Source organism: Callithrix jacchus, chromosome 12 (genome assembly GCF_049354715.1).
Source record: "Callithrix jacchus isolate 240 chromosome 12, calJac240_pri, whole genome shotgun sequence".
In the NCBI taxonomy this organism is placed as follows: domain Eukaryota; kingdom Metazoa; phylum Chordata; class Mammalia; order Primates; family Cebidae; genus Callithrix; species Callithrix jacchus.
Genome location: NC_133513.1, coordinates 85,818,420 through 85,837,765, shown reverse-complemented (window position 1 = coordinate 85,837,765; position 19,346 = coordinate 85,818,420). Strand labels below are relative to the sequence as shown.

Genomic DNA, 19,346 nt, shown 5'->3' with positions numbered 1-19,346 from the left:
ATGGAGGGTGCAGTGAGCTGAGATCACACCATTGCACTCCAGCCCAGGTGACAGAGCAAGACTCCATCTCAAAAAAACAAAACAAAACAAAATCAAAAAACCAGATAAAGAACATAAAGGAAATAAAATGAAAATCTAATTCTTTGAGGAAAAAAATCAATAAAATTAATAAAACTCTAGCCAGATTGACCAGGAAAAAAGAAGAAAATAAGCAAATTGCCACTAACATAAATGAGAGTGGTGACATCATTACAAACTCTACAGACATTAAAAGAATAAGACGTTATTATGAAAAACTTTATGCCAATAAACTTGAAAACTTAGGGTAAACAGACAAATTCCTTGAAAGACAAAAATTACTAAAGCTCATTCAAGAAGTAATATAACCTAAATAGGCCTATATCTATTAAATAAATTGAATTTGTGAGCAAAAACCTTCCCATAAATGTTCAGGCCCAGATGGCTTCATAGGTGAATTCCACCAAACATTACAGGACAAAATAATAAAACTTCTGCATAAACTCTTCCAGTAAAGCGGAGAGGAAGGAAAGTTGCTTCACTGATCCTATGATGTCAGGACTCCCTTGGTACCAAGACAATACAGAAATATTACAGACAACTCGGCATTCTTTAAGAATATAGATACAAAAATTCTCAACAAAATTTTATCAGGGCCTGTCCCAGTGTCTCATACCTGTGTAATTTCCAGCACTTTGGGAGGCCAAGGTGGGAGGATCACCTGAGCCCAGGAGTTTGAGACCACCCTGGGCAACACAGGGAGATCCCATCTCTACAAAAAAAAAAAAAGTGTTAATTAGCTTGGCATGGTGGTAGCTGCCTATAGTCACAGCTACTCAGGATGATAAGGTGGGAGGATCACTTGAGCCCAGGAGGTCAAGGCTGTAGTGAGCCGTGATCTCACTATTGCATTCCAGCCTGGGCAATAGAATAAGACCCCCAATTCAAAAAAAAAAAAACACAAAAGGCCGGACTCAGTGGCTCATGCCTGTAATCCCAGTACTTTGGGCAGCTGAGGCAGGTAGATCACCTGAAGTCAAGCGTTCAAGACCAGCTTGGGCAACATGATGAAATCCCATCTCTAATAAAAGTATGAAAATTAACCAGGCATAGTGGCATATGCCTGTAATCCCAGCTACTCAGGAGGCTAAGGCACAACAATCACTTGAACCTGGGAGGCTGAAGCTGCAGTAAGCCAAGATTATGCCACTGCACTCCAGCCTGGGTGGCAGAGCCAGACTCCATCTCAAAACATAATAATAATAAAGTAAAATAAAGAGTCTGGGCTTGGTGGCTCACACCTGTAATCCCAACATGTTAGGAGGCCAAGGCAGGAGAATCCTCTGAGCCCAAGAGTTCAAGACCAGCCTGGGCAAGACAGTGAGATTCCATCCCTACAAAAAAACTAAAAAATTAGCTGGGCATGGTGGTAGATACCTATATTCCCAGCTATTCAGAAGGCTGAGGCAGGAGGATCTCCTGAGCCCAGGAATCCAAGAGAGCAGTGAGCTATGATTATACCACTGCATTTCAGCCTGGGCGACAGAGATTCCATCTCTAAATAAATAAATAAATATTTTTAAAATGTTAACAAATAAAATCTTAAAAATATATAAAAAGGCCAAGACCAAATAAGCTTTATCCCAGGAATGCAAGGTTTAAAATTAACAGTGTAATTCACCATGTTAACAGGCTGAAAAAGACAAATCATATGAACATCTTAAAAGATGCAGTGAAGACACTTGATAAAATCTAACATACATCCTTTATTGTTGAAAAGAATACTAACTGTCAGCAAACTAGACATACAAAGAACTTCCTCAACTTGATAAAGGGTATTTACGAAAAACCTTCAGGCAACATAACACTCGCTTTCCCCCTAAGACAAAGAATAAGGCACCCATGCTCAATTCCTCATTTCTATTCCACATTGCATTGGAGGTTTATTAAGCCAAGAAAAAGAAATAAAAAGCATTCCAATTGGAAGGGGGAAGTAAAACTGTCTTTATTTACAGATGATATGATCATTTATGTTGTAAGATACAAAATCAGTATACAAAAAAATTTATTTCTATATGCTTGCAATGAATAATCAGAATTTGGAAATGAAAGTAATACCATTTACAATGGCATAAACAACATGAAATATGCAGGGATAAATCTGATAAAAGATATGCAAGGCCTTATGTTAAAGATTGCAAAAACATTCCTAAGAGACATTGAAATGAAGCAATGTCCCATATTCTTAGGTAGAAAGACTCAATATTGTTATAATGTCAGTTCTCTTCATATTGATGTATAGATTCAATATACTCACAATCAAAATCTCAGAAAGCTTTCTAAGAAATTAAAAAGCTGATTCTAAAAGTCAGAAATACAAAGGATATATAAAGAACTTTCAAAACTCAATAAAAAAGAAAAAAATTCCACCCTCATCACAAAATGGCCAAAAGATTTCAACAGGCACTTCCCCAAAGAAGATATACAAATGGCAAATACACTATTCACATGAAAAGATACTCAACATCATTTGTCATCGGTGAAGATGTGGAGCAAGTAGAATTCTCAGGCGCTGCTGGTGGGAATGTCAAGTGGAACAGCAGCTGGATGTGGTGGTTCATACCTGCAATCCCAGCAACTTGGGAGGCCGAGGCAGGAGGATCACTTGAGCCCAAGAGTTCAAGATCAGCCTGGGCAAGAAAGTGAGACCCTCTCTACAAAAAATAGAAAAAATTAGCCATGCATGGTAGCACACACCTGTAGTCCCAGCTACTCAGGAGACAGAGCTGGGAGGATCACTTGAGCCCAGGAGGTCAAGGACACTGTGAACCATGATCATACCACTGCACTCCAGCCTGGGCAACAGAACAAGACCCTGTCTCCGATCAGTCGACTGTAACACCACTTTGGAAAACAGTTTGGAAATGTTTTGTTTTTTTTTTTAATAGGTTAGACATATGCCCACTATATGACCTAGCCATTCCACTCCTAGGAATTTACTCAAGAAAAATGGAAGCATATACCCATACATATGGGCACTGTACAGAAGTGTCCTTAGCAGCTCAATCTACAACAGCCAAACACTGAACCCTAAATGCCCATGACATCTGAATAGGTCAACATACTGCGGTCTATCTATACAATGGAGTATCACTCCACAATAAAAAGAAATAAGGTATACCCACGATAGCATGGATGCATCTCAAAATAATTACACTAAAGCAGTTAAAATATTAAATACAAACATAATACATTTTTAATATCTGTCCAATGTCAGCATTTTCCTTCAGGTTTATTTGTTTTGGGGTTTTTTTGAGATAGAGTCTCACTCTGTCGCCCAGGCTGGAGTGCAGTGGCATAATCTTGGCTCACTGCAACCTCTGCCTCCTGGATTCAAGTAATTCTCCTGCCTCAGCCTCCCAAGTAGCTGGGACAGCAGTTGCCTGCCACCATGCCTGGCTAATTTTTGTATATTTAGTAGAGACAGGGTTTCACCACATTGGTCAGGCTGGTCTCGAACTCCTGATCGCAAGTGATCCACCCACCTCAGCCTCCCAAAGTGCTGGGATTACAGGCATGAACCACCAAGCCCAGCCCCAAAATTTCTTGTAGCAGCTATTTTTCTCATGTCCCCTCCCTGCTGTTTGGGGCAGGAGATATGGGCTGCAGTAACTATGATCAGCAAAGAAACCAGGCTCCAGGCCTCACCCCAGGTCTCTCTGAAGCCCTATACAGGCTCCAGGGCCTTCCAGCTCCCTGCCTCGAGCAGATTCACTGGAAAGGAAGATTAAACCCCCAACCCTACCTTTGCACAGCCTGCTCTTTGCTTCTCAGCCTATGCTCCAGCTGCCTTCCTGGCTTATCAGTTGTTCCCAAGCAGCAGCTGGAAAGTCTGTAGTGGAGACCCCCCTCTGCTTCAGGCTCTTCTCTCACCTTCCCAGCTGAAGGCAGCCCCTCCTCCGCTCTCCTTGAGGCCCTCAGAGCTCCAAGCAGCCCGTCTGTCAGTCACTTTTGGGGAAGTTCCCTGCCACCCCTCCAAGGAGATTGAAACAGTTTGGTTCTCACTTAAAGCTTCTGTTTGCACGGAGGAGTTTGTCACACATGCTAATGAACAGAAGGCTGACCCAAGGACAGAAGGGGTGGAGGTGGCTGCTAATGAATTCTTCCTGGCTGCTGTGCTGATATGATGTAAATAAGTGACTGGAGGCTTACCTGAATCCTGGATTTAGGTCGGTTCAGCTCCAGGCCTGCAGCTTCCAGGGGCCCCCACTAGGCTGGGGCAAGGCAGGCAAGCAAGCATAGTGGGCAACAGGTGTGGGCAGCAGGTGAGCTGAAGGGCTAGCAGGGCCTGTCTCCTGCTGGTTCTGCTCACAAGGCCCACCCCCCGGTGCTTCTAAGCAGAGACAGCTGAGCAAGTCGGTGTGGACATTTTCTAAGGGTCTTCTCCTCTCTCCTTTCATTGTAATGACTTTTTTTCCTTTTTTATAAAAGTAGTTCATGCAATCCCGTCACCCAGAGATGACCGCTTAAATTTGACTTCCATTCCTCCTTACCTTTACTACATATGTATTTTAAAAGCAAACATGGGGCTGGATGTGGTGGCTCATGTAATCTCAGCACTTTGGGAGGATGAGGCAGGTGGATCACCTGAGATCAGGAGTTTGAGACCAGTCTGACCAATATGGTGAAACCCCATCTCTACTAAAAATACAAAAATTAGCCAGGTGTGGTGGTATGCGCCCATAGTCCGAGCTACTCGGGAGAGTGAAGCAGGAGAATTGCTTAAACCTGGGAGGCAGAGGTTGCAGTGAGCCAAGAACACACCACTGCACTCCAGCCTGGGTGACAGAGCAAGACTCCATCTCAATAAAATAACATAAAACATGGAATCATAATAATAGTGATATTTATTGAGCAAGTGCTTACTATGCACTAGACTAAGCTAAACATTTCACCTGGATTATCTCATTAAATTTTCACAGTACGTCTGAGCAATGGTGTCATTATTATCCCCATTATATAGATGGAGAGATTGAGCCTTAAAGAAGTCGAGCACCTCGTCCAATGTAATCCAGCAATTAAGTGGTGGGGTGGAGATTCTGACTCAGGAGATCTGAGTCCAGAGCCACCACTCACTCTGACGGCTTTGAAACTGACTATTTTATAAATATCTAAGTCCTGAGCCTCCAGCATCACTTTTAATGGCTACGTAGCACTCTACTGTTCAGAGGCACCATTATTTCCCGTTCCTTATCAATGAACAGAGGTTGTTTTCAATGTTTTCTACAATACATTCACTGATGAAGAGCCTCATAGTTCAATATTTGCTCAAAAGCTAAAATTGGAATCCCTGGGCCAAAGCATATGTATAATTTTAAGGCTTTTGATACACATTGCCAAGATGGTCCTCCAAAAATAATGAACCAAATTATACCCCCTACATCCTCATCCACACTAGAACACAAAGCATTCTTCATCCAAATGATTAGCAGCAGCTCAAATTCTGCCACATGAATAATACAGTTTAGATTAATTAGGGGTTTGGGGTAGCTCAACAGTTTCCATTGGAAATTCCATCCTCCTATGGCAGAAGAGCCAAGGCCAGACATTGAGCAGAAAGGAGTCTGGGACCGAGAGAATGAGAGCAACTTCCACTTCATTGAGTCGGGTCAATAACTCTGAAGTTCTCAGAAATGCCTTTGTCTCCATCACTGTCACTGAACAGTCACTACCAGTGACCAAGGGGGAGAACAGTGTGTGGAATGTCCCTGAGTCCCTTGGCTGCTAAGTCCAGTGGAGGCAGCTTGGAGCAGGGAGAGGATAGAGACCTGGGAGTTAGGACTCAGGAGTGCTCATCTCAGCCCTGGGACTTCTAACGAGTGTGAGCATGACACAGCAAGCCTCGTTTCTCTCTTCTGGAGGTGAATGCTGGGGGGTGGGATCATGGCCTGGAGTTCCCACCAGCTGCAATCTCCTATGTCCCAATGTCCCAGCATAGAACACTAACACCAACTGCGTTTACTGCACTCCCACCTACACAAGACACAAACTAAGCATGACACTTGCATATGTTATCCGGTTTCAGCCTCCAAAGTCTTCTTAGTGAGGCATAAAAGCTTACCTGAGTCACCCAGCGCTGGACTGGCGGCGAATGGCAGGGCCAGAATTGGAGCCCAAGTCACTCTGACTCACTTTAAGACCCCATTTCTAAACACCAGGTCGCACACACTCTCCTCTAATCAGAAAAATAACTCAAGGCTATGTCTGGGGTGTTCCTCACTGTCCCCAGCACCTAGCCCAATGCCACAGTAGGTAGTCAAGGTTTGTGACTGTCTTTGTCTATTGCTGCGTAATTACAAAAAAAATTCATGACTTAAAATGGTACCCATCTGCCGCGTGCAGTGGCTCACACCTGTAATCCCAACACTTTGGGAAGCCAAGGAGAGTGGATCAGGAGATTGAGACCATCCTGGCCAACATGGTGAAACCCCAACTCCACTAAAAATACAAAAACTAGCTGGATGTGGTGGTGTGTGCTTGTAGTCCCAGCTACTTGGGAGGCTGAAGCACAAGAATCACTTGAACCCGGGAGGTGGAGGTTGCAGTGAGCCAAGATTGCACCACTGCACTCCAGCCCGGCAAAAAGCAAGACTCCATCTCAAAAAAAAATTTTTTTTAAATGATAGCCATTTAGTAGCTCACAGTTCTGGGGGTCAGAAATCCAGGTACAGCATCACCAGGGTCCCTGTTCAGCATCTTACAAGGCTGAAATCAAGGTGTTAGCTGAACTGTGTGCCCAACTAGAGCTTGGGATCCTCTTCCAGGAACCATCCAGTCATTGACAGAATTCACTTACTTGCTGTAACATGACTGAGGTCTCCATTTTCCAACTGGCTGTCAACCAGGGACCGCTGTCAGCTCCTAAAAGCTACCCCCAAGTCCTTGCCATGTGATCTTCTCCTTATGGACTCTCACACTCTCACCCTCAAATCTCTTCCTTCAGCAGGGGCCACCCTTTCTGAGCTACCTTTTGGCTGAAATGTACACTCATTCATTCAACGATGTTAGTTGAAGACCTGCAGTGAGCGAGGTACTTTGTTCTAGGTGCTCAGGTACAGCAGTGTCAAAAATAAAAACATAACATCTCTGTTCTCAAGGTCCTTAGTTTTAGTCAAAAAGACAGATGGGAAGCTAGAGAAATAAGTAAATTATACAGCATAGCAGATAGTGAAAAAGTCGTTTGGAGAAGAGCAAAGCAGGAAAGGGCAGAGGCCCAGGGAAGAAGGAGGCATTATCTATCTATCTATCTATCATCTATCTGTCTGTCTATCTGTCTATCTATCTATCTATCTATCATCTATTTATCTATCATCTATCTATCAACTATATATCATCTATCTATCCATCTATCCCTCCATCTATCATCTGTCTATCTTTCTATCAACTATCTATCATCTATCTATCCATCTATCGATCTATCTATCCCTCCATCTATCTATCTATCTATCTATCTGTCTATCTATCTATTTATTTGTTGGAGTTTCACTCTTGTCACTCAGTCTGGAGTGCAGTGGTATGATTTCAGCTCACTGAAACTTCTGCCTCCTGGGTTCAAATGATTCTCCTGCCTCAGCCTCCGAAGTAGCTGAAACTACAGGCGCATGCCACCACACCCATCTAATTTTTTGTATTTTTAGTAGAGATTGGGTTTCACCACATTGGCCAGGCTGATCTTGAACTCCTAACCTCAAGTGATCCACCCACCTCAGCCTCCCAAAGTGCTGGGGTTACAGCTGTGAGCCACTGTGCCTGGCCTGCAATTTTAAGTAGTGCAGTTACGGAAGGCCTTTTGGAAAGGTGAATTGAGCCAAGGCTGTGAAGGAGGAGGTAGGCTGGAATTTGAGGAGTTTCAAGTGCAAAAGTCCTGTGGCAGTGGCATGGCTTGCATATTTGCAGAACAGCAAGGGGGTCAGATGCAGATGGAACAAGGGGAACAGAAAAGTAAGGTGGGCAGGGGCTCCAGATCACACGGTCACGCCTTCCGCTTTTGCTCTGAGTGAAATTGGAAGCCCTGGCAGACTTCGAAGGAGAGGAGTGCCATGACCCGGCTCACAGCTTTAGAGGACACTCCTGCAGCTGCAAGAGAACAAAGCATGGGGAGACATAGGGTGGGGCTGCCTCACCTGGCCAGGGACAGCTGGTCAGTCCCAAAGAGGCTCGGATCATAAAATATTAGTCCTTAATAATCATTTCTTGAGGGAGTTAATTGACTGTCTGGGTGTTAGGCCAGCCCAGGGTCTGTAAAAAGCATAAGGCAGGAAGGCGATGAGGGTGGCCCTGGGGACATGGTTTCCAGGGTCTCAGGAAGCTGGGACTGTGGGAACAGACCAGCCAGGTAGAAGGAAGACCAGTGGCGGCAGGAATCCAGCTGGCCACCAAGACAGGCAAGCCCACTTTGGCAGGCCCGGCCTTCAGGCAGACAGCATCTGCCCTGTCCCCAGAGACTTGCTGCAGTTTTCTCCACTCACCAAATACTTGCTGAGCATAACTCATGAGCAGAGGTAGCAGGCAGTTTGAACAAGAGCAGTAAACAAGACAAGCAAGAACCTACGATTGCAATTGTCAAGCAATCATATGAAAAATAAAACAATTACAGTTTGTAGTAAGTGCTGTGAAGGAAACAATATTAATATCAAAATAGGCCAGGTGCAGTGGCTCATGCCTGTAATTCCAGCACTTTGAGAGGCCAAGGCAGGCGGATCACCTGAGATCAGGAGTTTGAGACCAGCCTGACCAACACGGTGAAACCACATCTCTACTAAAAATACAAAACTTAGCCAGGTGTGGTAGCAGGTGCCTATAATCCCAGCTACTCAGGAGGCTGAGGCAGGAGAATTGCTTGAACCTGGGAGATGGAGGATGCAGTGAGCCAGGATCACACTATTGCACTTTAGCTTGGGTGACAGAGTAACACTTCATCTAAAAAAAATAAGTAAATAAAAATATAAAATAACTGGGAAGGTCTCCTAAGGAGATGATGGTTTAGGCAAACCTCAGCAAAGATCCAGCCCTATGAAGAGCAGTTAGAAAAGACTATTCCAGGCAGAAGGAAGAGCATGCAAGCGTCCTGAGGAGGGAAAATTCAGAGGGGGTCTCGAACCCAAAGGGAATCCCATTAACTTTAAAAAGTTAACCCGGTCACTGGGCATGGTGTAATCCTAGCTACTCCAGAGGCTGATGCAGGAGGATCTCTTGGGCCCAGGAGTTTGAGGCAGTATTAAATCATGATTGTGCCTGCTGAGACACTTTAACTGTGTCCCCACCCAAATCTCATCTTGAACTGTAGCTCCCATAATTCCCACATGTCATGGGAGGGACTCAGTGGGAAGTAATTGAATCATGGGGGTGGATTTTCCCCATGATGTTCTTGTGACAGTGAATAAGTCTCACTGGATCTGATGGTTTTATAAAGGGAGTTCCCCAGCACACAGCCTCGTGCCACCACCGTGTAAGACGTGACTTTGCTCCTCCTTCGCCTTCCACCATGATTGTGAGGCCTCCCAGCCACGTGGAACTGTGAATGCATTAAACCTCTTGTGTTAATAAATTACCCAGTCTCTGGTATGTCTTTATTAGCAGGGTGAGAACAGACTAATACACCTGCACATATCCACTGCACTCCAGCCTGGGCAACATAGCAAGAAAGAAAGAAGTCCTCAAGAAAGAAGGAGTCTGGCATGATGGCTCACTCCTATAATCCCAGCACGTTGGGAGAAGAAGGTAGGCAGATCACCTGAGGTCAGGAATTTGAGACCAGCCTGGCCAATATGGCAAAACCCTGTCTCTACCAAATATAGAAAAATTAGGCCAGGCATGGTGACTCACTCCTATAATCCCAGCACTCTGGGAGGCCAAAGCAGGTGGATCACAAGGTCAGGAGCTTAAGACCAGCCTGGCCAATGTGGTGAAACCCTGACTCTACTAAAAATACAAAAATAAGCCAGGTGTAGTGGCGCATACATGTAGTCCCAGCTACTCAGGAGACTGAGGCAGGAGAATTGCTTAAACCCGGGAGGCAGTGGTTGCAGTCAGTGGAGATTGCACCACTGCACTCCAGCCTGGGCAACAGAGTGAGAATCCATCTAAAAAAAAATTGAGCAGACAGAGCTCTTATATAGTGTTATTTGCCCAGCAACACCTCCTGAAAGCACACAGACTGCTCCCAAAGACAGAGGCCACCAAGTTCTCAAGGGATGTGAGCAGGAAGGTTCCTCTGGATGCCCCAAAATCTGTTCTGTCCCCAGCCCTTGGCCACCCTGCTACCACCAGGAGCTGACAAAACTCATGGCAGACACACTGGATGGAACTCCCGGCTCCTCTAGTAAATCCTTAAATCCTTGCTTCTTTATCAGTAGGCAGAGGAACCACACTCGACAAATGGGCAGTCTTGGATGCGTGAGGCACAGAAGTGGGCTGCCGGCCCCGCCTGAGCCGCTCCTCCAGCTTTCCAGCCACAGTGTGGGTGAGTGTGAGATGGGACCCTGTGGAATGCTGGGAACTGGATGGCCCCAGGCCCCGCCCCAAACCAGGCTGCAATCATGCCCAATTTCCACAGGGGCTCACCTCTTTTTTCTTCCTTCACCTGAGTTGACCCATTCCTTGGCTTCCTAAAGCTCGTAAAATGCCATTTCATTACATGGTGTTTTCATTCATGCAAGAAGACCACCCTATTCATTAAGATGGAAGACAGAAAGCACTAAGTAGGTCTTAGTTTTCCCTGACTCTTTTAATCAGGAAAACATGGCTCCTCAAAATCCAATTTTGCCTTTTGTTTTAACATTCCAGTTTCCCTTTATATTTCTCTCTTTCATAGGCCCACATCAACCTCTGTGCCCTTTGGAGTTACCCCTGAAGAATCTCCCCCCACCCCATCCTGAGACGGAGTACTGCTCTGTTGCCCAGGCTAGAGTGCTGTGGTGCAATCTTGGCTCACTGCAACCTCTGCCTCCTGGGTTCAAGCAATTCTCCTGCCTCAGGCTCCCGAGTAGCTGTGATTACAGGTGCATGCCACCACGCTCAGCTAATTTTTGTATTCTTAGTAGAATCGGGGTTGCACCATGTTGGACAGGCTGGTGGAACTCTTGACCTTGTGATCTGCCCACCTCCTCAGCCTCTCAAAGTACTGGAATTACAGGCATGAGCCAGGGTGCCCAACACCTGGCAAGAATCTTTAAAAGAACAAAACAACAAAAGTCTCTCTCCTCTCTTGGCTTCTGTGATCCCCGCTCCTCAGCCTCTCCTTCCTCTCTGGCTCATCCATCTCTGGCTCATTCCCCCTCTCCCTCCTAACGTCATCCACTCCCTCCAAACCTATCTCCACAGGTGGAGCTCTCTGCAGATGCAGACTTGCCTGTGACACTTAAACCTGGTGCCCTGTGGCTTTCCACTCCACGGGCCCAGACAGGACTCAGCATCCCTTCCCCACAGCATCTGCTCCTGGTCCCCATCTCTCCTGGGGACCTTACCTGGGCTCAGTCACCACATCTCTCAAACCTGGGCTCCTGCTTCTTGATCTAGAGTTACTACGAACCAAGGTGACACACATAAATATGAATCACCTAGCACAGCACTCAGCCTTTGCCAAACAAATGCTCATTCAGCTCTCCTTCTCCGCTTCTGCAGCCCTGTTCTCCATCATGTGTTTTATCCTATAGAGACCAATCTGATTTCTGGAGTCGCCATTTGCCAAATACACCCTGCAATTTTCTGCTTTCAATAATCCAGCTGCAGAGGTAATGTGTGTCTTTTTTTTTTTTTCATCTTAAACCAAGTTGATATTGTATAAAATTATCTGGTTGTTTTGGCTTATCTAAAATATTTAGACTAAGAGGATACCTGAATTTTTAAAAATAATTAGGATTTTTTTAAAAGCTTGTCTCAGGAAGTTTTAATAAAACAAAGTAGAAAGAACTCATTCCTGCCAGGCATTACCCTTCCTTCTCACTCTGCTTTTGGAAGGATTTGCGATTCAAATTGAGGATAAACTATTTTCACTTAGAAAAACACATTCCCTCTAGCAAAGTAACTCTTTTGAATCCATCTCTGCAGAAGAGCCATATCTTTATACTTCATATGTGCAACATCTAACAAGAAAATTCTATTCATCTTTTTCCTCTTACTCTTTCCCATCATCATGATTTTCCATAATGATGGAGATTCAGAACTGCCCAGTCCATAATCGCACACATACCTCCTTTGTCTTTTCAGATTTCTTCCCAACAAAACCCCACAGATGGTGGAGATCAGATTTACTTTAAATTGTTTTAGCTGACATCAGCTTCAGGCCAGATCCTTGGTGTCAAAATGGAAGAGAAAACTGAAATAAAACCCGTAACTATAGTTGAATTATCTTGATAATTGTCTAAATTTCTGTATCCCGTAAGAGAATTGCTTTCAGATCAATGCAGAAGAAAAAAGCATACTGGTGTGCTGATAAGTAAAAGGAACCAATGGCTCTGAGGAGTCTGGTGCATGGGCTCTGTGAGTAGATGGTTTAACCTCCTTGAACCTTGACTGTGCCCCTTACCAGCAGAGGGACCCTGGGTGCATAGCTGATATCTCTGAGTTTTTGTTTTCCCATTTGGAGTTGTTGCAAAGATTAAATGAATTAATCCATACAAAGTGGTAAGGACAGTCCCTGGTACATACTAATTGTTCAGCAAAAACGGGAATCATAGGCTGGCACAGTGATTCACACCTGTAATCCAGTACTTTGGGAGGCCAAGCTGGGTAGATCACGTGAGGTTAGGAGTTTGAAACTAGCCTGGCCAACATGGTGAAACCCTGTATCTATTACAGATACAAAAATTAGACAGGGATGGTGGTATATGCCTGTAGTCCCAGCTGCTAGGGAGGCTGAGGTGGGAGAATTGAGGTGAAGGTTGTAGTAAGCTGAGATCACGCCACTGTACTCCAGAGACTGTTGAGAAGGGGAGGTTTGGGGAGGGGAGGGGAGGGGAGGGGAGGAGAGGGGCATCATTATCTGTGCCAGTTCCAAATCCTATAAACCTAGTACATACAGTACAGCGTAATCAATAGAACCTTCTACTTAGATGGCCCGAGTTCAAACCCTGGCTTTACCCATTATGAGCTGTTCAACTGTGGGCAAGTTACCCAACACCACTGGCTCCATCAGCACAGTGGACATTAAACATTGTGTCTGCGTCGTGGATATTGACATAGGTATGAAATGAGATGGTGTGACACTTGACACTTATAATAAATGCTCATTGAATTTTGACTCTTAGTTTTCCTTGCATGCTGCAGAAATAAGGCTGATTAACTCAGAACTGCTTCCCCAAAAGGTAAAGCTATAAGATATTTCTACCTTAGTTGTTGATTAGGGGCCAAACAGCATTACAATACACCTCCTATTTAGGGTAGGGGTTGGGGCTACAAGCCCTCATAGGTGGGCAGCAAGGCCCCTTAAAAGAAAAAAAATTAGACATTCCTTCTCCTGCAACTGGCAGCCCAGCCAGGGGCACGTGGCCTGGTCTCAGCCAGTCTAAAGTTGTGAAAGTTGTCTTTTGCAACTGGCAGGAGACTAAGCTTCTGAAAGTAGAGAGAAGGAAGGGAGGAGGTGGTGGGTGGAGACGGGAAGGGTGGGCTGAAAGGGAAGACTGACAGCTAATCTCTAGAGTCTTGTTTACTCCCACCATCGCGCCTCCACTTTTTCTCTCTTCTAAAATTCTGAATTACAAAATCAACACATTCTTTAAAACCAGAAGAAACATTCATAAATGTATTCAGAAAGTGTGAATGATCACCTAGTGACGTATCCTCCTCAATTCTCCCCCAGTTAGCCAAGTCCCTCTGCAGCTTATGTGACAGTGTGTCATAGCCACCCTCAAAGTCAATGGGTGTCTACCATATGCACTCCACTATCCCTCCATAATTTTCCATAATATAAATGCACCACTGGTTTTTCAAGCACTCCTCTTTGGATGGGCACCCTTTTAGATAGCCATTACCATTTTATTTTTTTATTATTATTATTTGCGATGGAGTCTCGCTCTATCACCTAGGCTGGAGTACAGTCGCACAATCTGGGCTCACTGCAACCTCCACCTCCCAGGTTCAAGTGATTCTTCTGCCTCAGCCTCCTGAATAGCTGGGACTACAGGCGCATGCTACCATACCCAGCCAATTTTTTGTATTTTTAGTAGAGACCAGGTTTTCACTGTGTTAGCCAAGATGGTCTCAATCTTCTGACCTGTGATCCACCCACCTCTGCCTCCCAAAGTGCTGGGATTACAGGTGTGAGCCACCACACCCGGCCCCATTACCATTTTAAATGCACATCCTCAGTGACCAGCAACCTCGCTTTCAGGAACCCAACCCACCGAAATAAAGCACTAGTGCATACATAAGGCTGCACGAGACACTTTCTACACGTTGCCGGGAGTGTCAGGAACTGGAAATAACCTAAATGCCCAGCGATATCCCCTTATCTGTGTTGTTTATGGCATTCTGATTCAGGAGTGGGAAAATTTCAACTGTAAAAAGTATTTTCTGAAAACTGTAACTCAAACCCAGGTGAAATTTGGGACTTTTAACTAAAAGTCCCAGCAATTACGTTTTAACTGTCTTTCCTCTGGGGGTTATGGGGAGACAGGAACTAAAAATCCAATGTGTATGTCCAGGTCAGATCACCACAGCATAAGTGGGTCATCATTAGGTCCATTTTACCCACAGAGACAGCAAATCGGAATCCTCAGAGAGCCCAAGTTCAGGTTTTGTTTCCATCCGGAGAGCCGCAAACCTTAGCGTGCAGTACGATTTGCCTGAGACTCTTGTTAAACTGCAGATCGACTCATTCGGTCTGGGGTAGGGCCTGAGATGTTGCCGCTTCAGTAAGCAAACAGGTGATACAGATGCTGCTGACCCATGGACCACACTTGGAGTTGTAAGGATCAGATCAATTCACATCTACTGTCTGAACTGAATCCCAGCACTATCCAAGTTTTAGCACGGAAAATTCCAAGTCCCAAGAATCCCTTGAGTCCCAGTTAAACCAGAACAGTTGGTCACTCTAGGGGTTGTATTAGCTCAAGGTCAGGTGACTCAGAGGCCTGAAAATATAAATGAATGAAGTTGGCTAGCTGAAAGCTTTGGCAAGCAGAAGAGCTTCAACACCTGCTCGCTCAGGTTCTACCCTACAGTCTGCAACTCGCAACTTTGTCCTAGATGACCCCAGGTACTACATCCAGCTGAGAAATTCTGTAACATGTTTTTTTCTGATGGTAACTATGTCTGTGGATGATAGGTCACAATGAAAATAGCAGAAATCAAGGACTACTCAGAAACAAGATGAAAATGACTTCAAGTGAAGTCAGGGAAAGAGCCTATACAACCAGTCAAAAACTCACTATGGGCCAAGCATGGTGGTTCACTCCTGTAATCCCAGCACGTTGGAAGGCCGAGGTGGGCAGATCACCTGAGGTCAGGAATTCAAGACTAGCCTGGCCAACAGGGTGAAATCCCGTCTCGACTAAAAAATACAAAAATTAGCCAGGCATAGTGGCACATGCCTGTAATCCCAGCTACTCGGGAGGCTGAGACAGGGAGAATTTCTTGAACCTGGAAGGCAGAGGTTGCAGTGAGCCAAGATCACACCACTGCACTCCAGCCTGGGCGACAGAGTGAGACTCTGTCAAACAAAACAAAACAAAAAAACACCTCACTATGGGCCAGGCACATTTGCTCATGTCTATAATCTCAACGCTTTGCAAGGAAAAGGCAGGAGGATTGCTTGAGTCCAGGAGTTTAAGACTAGTCTGGGCGACATAGGGACATTCTGTCTCTACTTTTTTTTTAATTAGCCAGGCATGGTGGCACATACCTCTGGTCCTAAGCGACTCAGGAAGCCACGTTGAGAGGATTGGTTCGGACCAGGAGATTAAGGCTGCAGTGAGCCTTAATTATGCCACTGTACTCCAGCCTAAGTGATGGAGCAAGGCCCTGTCTCAAAACAAAAACGAAACAAAACTCACTATGACAGCCAGCCTCCAAGATGACTCGCAGTGATTCTCCTCCCCCGGCATTCACACCCTCCTGTGCTTCTCTTCTACACTGGATACGGCTAACCTGTGTCATCAATAGAATACTGCAGACGTGATGAAGTATGACTTCCGAGACGTAGTCATAAAAGGCATCGAGGCCTTGATCTTGCTGTTTGGCTTGTTTATTTGATCACTTGCTCTGGGAAAGCCAAGTGCTGTGCCATGAGGATACCCCAGCAGCCCTCTGGAGAGAATCACGTAGCAGGGTGCTGCAGCCTCCAGCTAACAGCCAAATGAATGAGCCATCTTGGAAACAGACCATCCAGCCTCAGTTAAGACCTCAGATGACTGCAACCTGGCCCACATCTCAACTGCAACTTTATGAGAGACTCTGAAACAGACCCACTCAGCTAAGCCACTTTTGATCAAGCCCTCTAAAAAGTCTCCAAAGATCAAAGACCCAAGAAATGGCAAACTGGCCGCCAGCAGGCTGCAGTGAGCCTCAATTATGCCACTGTACTCCAGCCTAAGTGATGGAGCAAGGCCCTGTATTTTGACTGCTGCACAGTTTTTAAAAAGGTAATTAGCCACCAACATCTAAAAATCAGGATATTCCCATTACATACTCCTTATGTAAACCTGGATTTCTAGCACTTCCTGAAACACTGAAAGAGTTTCAAACTGAGGTTTTCATTCCCACAGGTCAAGAATAGGTCAGCCCTGAGCAGCAACTGCCCACTTTAGAGGGACCCTGTGCTCCCCGCATCAGGAGCACACTCACCAAATCCTCCCATCGCTCCACCTGGTCCGCATTACTCATTAGCATTACCTGCCAGCCCTCCAAAGTCCGTGATCCTTGACTTACAGATGAGAAGCTTTTCCCCCAATGGTCCTGAAAGCATGGTCCCCAGATCAGCAGCATCCGCATCACCTGGGAACTTGCTAGAAGTGCGGATTCTCGGATCAACCCAGAAACTCTGGAGTGGGCAATCATCTTTGTTTCAGCCAGCCCCCAAGATGATTCTGATGCCTCAGAAAGTCTGAGAACCCCTGTTTCTCACAAGTAAGCTCTCTCGCCTTTAAAACCCATTGTCTGCTGTTTAGTAGAAGGAGCTCAAAAGATCTGAAAGTCCAGCTCTACCAATGGGAAGACCTCAGCCCCCAACCCCACCATAAATGCCAGCAATCTGTACCTTCTGCCAGGCTTTGTATCAAATCTTCTGAGGCCACAAAGCTCCAGGTTCTCACAGCGCCTCCTAGAGTCCACACTCAGCAGTATCATGAAATTTAAGAACCATTTGGTCTCAAATAGTCTGCTTACCTGCATTTTTTTTTTCCTTACACGTATATAAGTAAACAATGCAGGGCGGGTGCAGTGGCTCATGCCTGTAATCCCAGCACTTTGTGAGGCTGAGGTGGGTGGATCACCTGAGGTCAGGAGTTCAAGACCAGCCTGACCGACATGGGGAAACCTTGTCTCTACTAAAAATACAAAATTAGCTGGACATGGTGGCGCATGCCTGTAGTCCCAGCTACTCGGGAGGCTGAGGAGGGAGAACTGCTTGAACCTGGGAGGTGGAGGTTGCAGTGAGCCGAGATTGTGCCATTGCACTCCAGCCTGGGCGACAAGAGCAAAACTGTCTCAAAAAAATTTTTAACATAGGTAAACAATACAGTTGATTAAAAAAAAAAAAATAACTGAGGGCAGGGTCAAGCCCTACCGTGTGCTGGGCACATCCTCTGTTGTAATCTAAGCTTTCTTCCAACCTCAGGTTTCTCAGCTGTAATCTGAGGGGCCAGATGCTCTGTCCTCAAGCTCCCTTATGGCTTTAAAAGTCTGTGACATTAGCCGGGCATGGTGGTGCGTGCCTGTAATTCCAGCTACTCAGGAGGCTGAGGCTGGAGAATTGCTTGAACCCGTGAGGTGGAGGTTGTGGTGAGCCAAGATCATGCCATTGCACTCCAGCCCGGGGAACAAGAGCGAACTCCGTCTCAAAAAAAAAAATTAAAATCTGTGACTACCTGACATTAAATGAACTTTCTATTTCGGAATACGGAATGCCCCCATGTATCATTAAATAAGTCACTGTTATGTTGGAAAATATGGTTGTACTTAGTGAACCAGTCAAGGAATTGATTCTGCTGAATGTAACAAATCTGTTTTGTCAAATGTCTATTATAACCAAAGCACCTGGTCCTCTTTTCACACTGCATTTAAGTGAACCCATTAGTGACTTCAGATAAAAATCTTGAAGCATCTCTATCCTAAAGGCGTGAACAGGTTTCTAACTCCTCAAGGTACTAAGGACTGTTCGGCAATGGTGAGAAATCTTACAGTGTGGGGCAGTTTCTGTACTGGGGGTGCGTGGTCATGAGTATTGCAATATGGTGAGTCTCACCCAGAAAACCCGCCGTGCAGTCCCGGCCAGGTCTTCATCCCTGTCCCAGGCTTCTAACTCCAGTTGACTCTACTTCAAAGGAAAGAAAGCTTGTTTGGCCAAATACCTGTGGAGCGTAGATTTCAGGAATGTGACGTGCTGTTAAACCACAGCCATGTAAGCTTGAGGCTGCTGAGATTTTTCAAGGATGAAAGTTTCACTTTTCAAAAAAAAACCATGGCACCATGTAAGTTGGAGAAACATAAGGTAAATGGTGTCAATTGGCCCCAGGAAGATTTTCTTCCAGAGAGCACCTGCTATGTGTCTATTCCAGGAGAGGGAGGGGAGGTATGTGGAAATGGACTAAATGTATAAGACTAGAACAATGAGCACGGTTCCTGCCTTCCAGCACCTTTCAGGAAGTGGAGCTAAAGGACAGCTGGGATGGGCAGAGGACAATGTCAGTGCATGGCATTTTGGGGCCGGGAGAGGACTAGGGAAGAGAGCCGGTTGTGACCCCAGAGGCCAGGTCAAGTGAATGGTTAGCATGGGCAGGCTGGGGGAACTAGGAGTGGTTGGAGCAGACACAGGACCTGGAGCAGGAAACACCAAGGCACAGGGCAGGGGGCAGGTCCCTGGGCAGTCAACACAGGGCGCTTGGTGCCTTCCTGAGGTTGCATGCCTGGGCTCTTACCTCCACGTCTGCCTCTGAGGTTTGGGAGAATGGTCACCAGACTGCTGAATACTGCTGGAATAGGACATGGGGCTGTCCCATCTCCCCAGCCCGGGGCATTTCAAAGTGGGTATCTGAGGAACTGAATTTTAATACAGAATCATATTTTGGACATTCACAACTGTTTGATTTCGGACGGGAGCTCGGGGATCATCT

The 19,346-nt window shown here is 45.6% G+C and overlaps 1 long non-coding RNA gene across 1 annotated transcript in view; it reads right to left on the bottom strand.

Annotated features, from left to right (window-relative positions):
* The window catches only part of LOC144578710 (uncharacterized), a 249,932-nt gene extending 245,868 nt beyond the window's left edge, over positions 1-4,064 (bottom strand). Inside the window, exon 1 of the long non-coding RNA XR_013525008.1 lies at positions 3,824-4,064. This is a non-coding gene — a long non-coding RNA (uncharacterized LOC144578710). The remainder of the gene's footprint in view (positions 1-3,823) is intronic.
* Positions 4,065-19,346: the final 15,282 nt, after the last annotated feature.